The sequence below is a fragment of the Loxodonta africana genome, chromosome 10 (genome assembly GCF_030014295.1).
Source record: "Loxodonta africana isolate mLoxAfr1 chromosome 10, mLoxAfr1.hap2, whole genome shotgun sequence".
In the NCBI taxonomy this organism is placed as follows: domain Eukaryota; kingdom Metazoa; phylum Chordata; class Mammalia; order Proboscidea; family Elephantidae; genus Loxodonta; species Loxodonta africana.
The window spans coordinates 31518170-31525439 of NC_087351.1; positions in this window are offsets into that span (position 1 = coordinate 31518170).

The window sequence follows — 7270 nt, forward strand, 5'->3', positions numbered from 1 at the left end:
ATTTTTGTGAATTCCCTGAGTTGGTTTCTGGTTGATTTATCCTATGTCCTAGTCTTGGTTGGTTGTCCTACGTGGCTGGTTCTCTAAGTGGAGGTCTTCCTTTAATATTACTTGTAATTTTGGCCTGGTTTTTACATATTCCCTTAATTTCTGTTTAAGTGGAAATGACCTAATTTCATTATCATATTTGAGAGACAGTTTTGCTGGATATATAATTCTTGGATGGCAGTTTTTTCCTTCAAGGCTTTATATATGTCATCCCATGGCTTTCTTGCCTGCATGGTTTCTGCTGAGTAATCAGAGTTTAGTCTTATTGGTTCTCCTTTGTAGGTGACTTTCATGCCTAGCCACTCTCAGGATTCTTTGTCTTTAGTTTTTGGCAAGCTTGAGTATAACATGTCGTGTTGACTTTCTTTTGGGGTCTATCCTATATTGGTTACTTTGAGCTTTTTGGATAGATATAGTCTCATCTTTCATGATATCACGGAAGTTTCCTGCCAGCAAATCTTCACAATTCTCTCTGTGTTTTCTGTTACCTTCCCTGTTTTTGTGCTCTGATCACTTGTAGATTTTTCCTCTTGGTAGTATCCCACATAATTCTTAGGCTTTCTTTATTCTTTTTTCTGACTTTTCCTCAAACAAATTGATGTCAAGGGGTTTATCTTCAATCTCACCAATTCTGACCTCCACTTTCTCAACTGTGCTTCTATGACCTTCTATTGAGTTGTCTAATCTTGAAATTTTATTGTTAATCTTTTGGATTTCTAGTTGCTGTATTTGTATGGTTCCTAGCATCCTGTTTTTTCTGTTGTTTTCTTCTTGTATTGTTTTCCTGGGCTCTTCTCTTGCTTTGTCTGTGTGTTCCTTGGTTTTGTCTGTGTCTTGCCTGATGTCCTTTTTTTATCTCTTGGAGAGCTCTATATATTAGTCTTTTGAATTCTTTATCGGATAGTTCCATTGCCTTATCTTCCTCTGGATGTTTTTCTGGTTCTTTATTTTGGTTACTTGTTGTAGCAGCCATTTTGTCCTACTTTGTGTGATGTGATATTGATTGATGTCTCCGAGGCATGAATAAGTTATTGTGTTTATTTATTGTATTTTTGTTTACTGCATGCTGAATTTTTGTTTTGTTTTGCTTTGTTTTGATATGTCCAGTAGGCTGGGTGTGTGTGCTAATCTGGTTGAACTGGCTATGTCGAAGCTCTCGCCCCCTGTCTCCAGGGGGTTGGAGTAGGTACTTGGTATGCGAACCCGGGTGTCTGTTTAATGTTCTTATGGGGTTGCTGAAGATGCAGGTGTCATTTCTGATGACTTGTTGTGTCTGTCATACTGGTCACCTGGTCATGGGTGCTGGGGATTTTATCCCTGGTCATTGGGTTGGATGTTGTGTGTGTGCTTCACCACTTACCAGTTGGTTGGCTCCAGGTGTATGGGTTGTCAGTAACTGAGTGCATGGTCTGGAGACTCTAACCTACAGTCTTGGGTGGGCAGGGCTGCATGGTAGTGTTCAGAGCAGGCACAGGTCTCTGGTTGCATTGGGAGAGCAAAACTGGGGACAAAGCAGGGGACTCTGTGCTGCCCCAGGTGCCCATGTGGAAGGTGTGTTCCTGTCCTTTAGAGTGCGTAGTGGGGTAGGATATTACAGTTGGTTTTGGGGCACCCAGTGCCATTGGTTGGAGTTATTGGGGGTGCCACTGGTTCTCAGGTCTGCCTTGTGGGTCATGGGCAGCTTGATGGAGTGAGTGGTACTGCCAGTCCTCGAGCCCCTGGTGTGAGTGGGTGAGGCCCCTTCTTAGGGGGCATAAGGTGTCCAGTATCACAAATTACAGTTCCCACGTGGTTGCTGCAGGTGAAAATGGGCTTTAGCTGGGAGCCCTGTCTGCTGAGTCAGCCAGCAAGGCAAAGATGTGGGTGATCAGCAGGTGTGAAGGGCATCTGCCTTCACTTTGTGAAGGAGCCTGTGCCACCGACTGCACTGTGAGTTCTCTGCTTAGGGTGCGTGACAGTATTGAATGCCTCAGGGACTAGTGCCAGAATGGATAGGGTGATGGGTGAGGAGAGGGAGTGCTCCTTGGCCATGAAGCTCTGGTGGGGAAAGAGGTATGGCAGTTGTGGTGGGTTGGGAGCTTGCAGTTACCTTTTGCAGGTCTGATATTGCTCCTGTTTAGTTCTGGAACTGCGTGCAGATTTGCGGCTGCTTAGCTGAACCAGATGGGGTGGGTTTTCTCTTGGGATGCTGCTGCTTGCCTCATTATGTCTGCTCAAACCCTAGTGGCATAGTGGTGAAGTGGTACGGCTGCTAACCAAAAAGTTGGCAGTTCGAATCCTCCAGGTGCTCCTTGGAAACTCTACAGGGCAGTTCTACTCTTTCTTATAGGGTCTCTGTGAGTTGGAATCGACTCGATGGCAGTGGGTTTGGTTTTTTGGTTTGGTGCAGGTTCAGCTGGCAGGACATAGGCAATCCATAATTCCCCATATCTGCTGTTTCTACATTGTCTTTCCTTCTACCTGTCACTGGGTCTGATTCTTCAGCTTTGTCTTTGATGATTAAGATTCTTAGATTGTTGCATATATCCAATTCACTTGTTATTTTGGGTCTTTGTTGTAAGAGGGACAACACAAAGCATCTGACTCTTCAGCCACCTTGGCCCTGCCTCTGAGTCCACAATATTAAACAGTGCAATGTTCTCCTTCCTCAGGAGGGTAATTATATATAGGGATAAATATACACAATGTTTTCATTTAAGCAATGACTCGAGAAGCATAGTTTGGTAGTTTCTAAACAGTGACTTTTAAGGAAAAGAAAGTTTGAGGCTGCCTACAACCTACATGAATGAGCACTGGTACTGCAATGGGTAAGACCTTGGCTACTAAATGGAAGGTTGGTAGTTTGAGCCCACTAGCTGCTCTGTGGGAGAAAAGACCTGGTGATCTGCTCCTTTAATGACTACAGCCTAGAAAACCCTATAGGGGCTGTTCTGCTCTGTCCTGTCAGGTTGCTGTGAGTCAGAATTGACAGCACAAAATCACAACAACCTTAATGTGTATGATATTCACCATTGTCCTCAGATTTGTGGATTCCTTCACTACTGCCTCCAGTAGGTGACAGTGTCCCAGGCAGGACAGGTAAGAAGACAAAAGTGGCCAGGAGTGCCACATGATTCAAGTGCAGACTCACACCCTACCAGGCCACTGAGGATGTGCTTTCTTCGATTTAGTAGAGAAGTGGCCAATATTATTTTACTTGGGGTTTTTTTAGGCATTCATTCGTGCAACAAATATTTACCTTACCAAAAAAAAAAATTTTTTTTTCTTTTTTTTTTTTTTTTTACTATACTAGGCACTGGTTAGTGGTTGAAGTTATATTCTGCAATATAGATAAGTTTTCTGCTGTTACAGAATATTTAACATCTTGTGGGTGGAGAGCATAAGGAAATGAACAAATGATTTCAAAATATAAGTGCTATTGAGAAAATAAAATAGGGTAATGTGAATGAGAATCACAGTGTTCATGGAGGTTTTCTGGAGTGGTGACATTTGAGCTGAGTCTTGAATGACAAAAACAGATCAACTGTGCTAAGACTGGGGTAAGGAAGAGTTCTCAGCATGCAACCACGGTCATTATGCAGAAGGTAGTTTGGTGTGTTTGTGACAGAAGGCTGGTGTTCTTAGAAGGTAGTGAGGAGGGTAGTGGGTGATCATGACAAAAGATAGGCAGGCACCACATCCTATGTAGCCTTGTACTGTCATTGTTAGGTTCAGATTTTATTCCATGTGTAACAGGAAGCATTTAAAGGGTTTTAAATAGGGATATCAAACCTAACCTAATTTTAGAAGGACCGTGCTTGAGACTATGGAGAATGACTCATGGATGAGTGGGGAGTTGGGGGACAAGACTGGATCATAAAAGTTACAGAGGAAGATCTTGTAGGGGACCCAACAAGACTTGATAAGGCATGAACTAAGGTGGCAGGAGTGGGAATGAAGGGAAGTGCATGAATTAAGATACATTGTATAGGTGAAAGAACAAGACCGGCTGATGGCTTGAATGTGGGGGATGAGAAAAAGAGGAAAATCAAGGGTGAATTTTAGGATTTTGGCTTATGAAGTTGCATGAAAGTTGGTGTCTCTAACAAGGTGAAGAATTCTGAACTTGGAAAATGTTTGTGATTATAGTAGGCAGATAAGAGAATTGCTTTGGACATGTTAAGTCTGAGATGTGTTTAGGAGGTCCAAGTGAAGATGTTGACCTGGCAGTTGGATATTAAGCTTGGACCTCAGCAAGGACATGGCTGGCTTATGAATGATATCAAAGCCATCTGAATTGACTGAACAGAGCTCATGGGCTCTTGTTTGAGGTTTAGCAGAGAAGGAGGAGTTGGCAAAAGACACTGAAGTCAATGAGATAATTGAAGGGGAGACCAATAATGTGTGCTCCTTGGAAACTCTATGGGGCAGTTCTACTCTGTCCTATAGGGTTGCCATGAGTCGGAATCGACTCGACGGCAGTGGGTTTTTGGTCATAAGGCAAGACAAGGAAATGCCTTATAAAGCTTTTGCCTCAGGCACTGTTTTCTAGGGAACTTGAACTGAGACAATATCCAATAAGGTAACATCCCCCATTTTTGCTCTTCTTTTTAAGCATTTAAACTTCACTGGATTTGGTCTCTAGCGGGAGATGCTGTATGAATGGTACTCTGGAGTAGTGAAACAAGGAGCCACAAAGCAAGCAGACCTTTTGAGGAAGATCTTTTTCTCTACTAGTTTTAATCTCATCTACCTCCTTCCAGGCTTTCCAGGTTGTGAAGTTCTTTACACTTAATAATCAGCTACCAGTTGCTACTGAGTTGGCTCAGACTCACAGTGACCCCATATGTATCAGAGTAGAACTGTGCTCCATATGGTTTTCAGTGGTTGATTTTTCAGAAGGAGATTGCCAGACCTTTCTTCCAAGGCACATCTGAGCATACTTGACTCTCCAACCTTTCGGTTAGCAGCTAAGCACATTAACTGTTTGCAGTCCCATGGGACTGCACTTAATGTGCCTCTGGAAAGGAGCTCCGTGGCTCACATGTCATCAGTGCTTGAGATGATGATCTTCATCTTCAGAGGAAGATCTGATGAGTTTTAAAACAATGTGTTCACACCTCAAAGCTCATCAAGGAGGAAGGCCTTTTGTTGTTTCCAGAGCCTCTGAAGTATGAGTGGAGGGATGGAAACAGCATTCTTGGGTATAGTTTACCTTAGGTCACTCCAACAGATGAAGCTATATGTGTGTTCATGTGTTTATGCGACTGTGGATATGTGTTGTGTGTGCACATGAACATGCACATGCGCTCATGTCTGATGAGGTTTGGGAGAATGTGAGCAAAAGAAGAGACAAGGTAAGTGAATTAACATTTATTAAGCACATACTGGGAACTAGAAATGTTGTCAGGTACATTTCATATATTATCTCGTTTAGTCCCAAGACATCTCTTTTAAGTAGTGTAGCACTCAAAGTGTATTCCTTCCATCTTGTTTTGATGCTTCCTTGCATTGTTCAATTTTTTGCCTGTAGATTCCTTCAAAATTGCAACTCTGAGGCTTGAATTTTTTTTCTTCAGTTCTTTCATCTTGAGAAATGCCGAGAGCATTCTTCCCTTTTGGTTCTTCTAACTCCATGTCTTTGCACATTTCATTAAAATACTTCACTTTGTCTTCTTGAGTCGTGGTTCTAAATCTTCTGTTCAGCTCTTTTACTTCATGATTTCTTCCATTTGCTTTAGCTACTGTACATTCAAAAGCAGGTTTCAGGGTCTCTTCTGACATGCATTTTGGTCTTTTCTTTCTTTTCTGCCTTTTCAATAATCTTTTCCTTTCTATGTGTATGATGTCTTTAATGTCTTCCCAGAACCTGTTTGGTCTTTTGTCATTAGTGTTCAATGTTTCAAATCTGTTCTTGAAATGGTCTCTAAATTCAGATGGGTCTCTAAACTCAAGGTCATACTTTGGCTCTCGTGGACTTATTTTAATTTTCTTCAGCTTCGACTTGAATTTGCACATGAGTAATGATGGTCCGTTCTGCAGTCAGCTGGTGGCCTCATTCTGAATGATGCTATTGAGCTTCTCCATCATCTCCTTCTAAAGATGTAGTCAATTTGATTCCTGTGTATTCCATCTGGCGAGGTCCAAATGTGTATTCACTGTTTATGTTGTTGAAAAAGGTATTTCCAATGAATAACTCATTGTTCTTGCAAAATTCTATCATTAGATCTCCTGTGCCATTTCTATCACCAAGGCCATATTTTCCAACTACTGATCCTTCTTTGCTTCTCACTTTTGCGTTTCAATCCTCAGTAATTATCAATGTATCTTGATTGCATGTTTGATCACATTCAAATGCCAGGTTGGTAAAAATCTTCAATTTCTTCATCTTTGGCATTAGTGGTTGGTGCGTCAATTTGAATGAGTCATATTAAGTGGTTCCTTGTGCGCTTATGGATAACATCCTGTCATTGACAGCACTGTACATCAAGATAGATCTTGAAATGTTCTTTTTGGCAATGAATGTGATGCCATTTCTCTTCAATTTATTATTCCTGGGATAGCGGACCATGTGATTGTCAGATTCAGAATGGCTAATACCAGTCCATTTCAGCTCGTTAATGCCTAGGATTTTGATCTTCAAGCATTCCATTTCATTTTTGACAACTTCTAATTTTCCTTGACTTGCACTTTGTACATTACTCATGGAAGTTTGCAGCTTTTTCTTTTCTTTTTTAGTCATGCCACATTAGTTTGTGAAGGTCCTGAAAAGTTTACTCCATCCACATTATTAACGATAACTCTACTTTCAGGGGGAATTTGCCCCATAACATTGTCAGTTTCCTGGGAATGGCAAGATCAGGGAAAATCCAGGCTGCGAGAAGTAGATGTTACAAGGTTGTGAATCTGACATATACAGTGGACCTCTCTCTTTTACACCAATCTATGTGCTAAAATGTTACCTTCAGAAAGAATTTTCCACTGTGAGAGCTAAACCAAGATGACTTAGATAATAATTCTCTGGCAAGTTTAAAAAGAGGATGGTGAGGAGGAAATCTTTACTCCTCAATGGCTTAGCGGAGTCAATCATGGTATTTTTCTTAAGTAGAGCAAGCCCACATTGAATAAACATAGGAAACATCCAACTCTTTCCAATGAATTGAAAGTGACTTGAAGTGTGCTGAGGAGAGAAAATAGAATTCTGAACCCTATGTTTTTATTATGTTTATTTCTTGCTATTCCA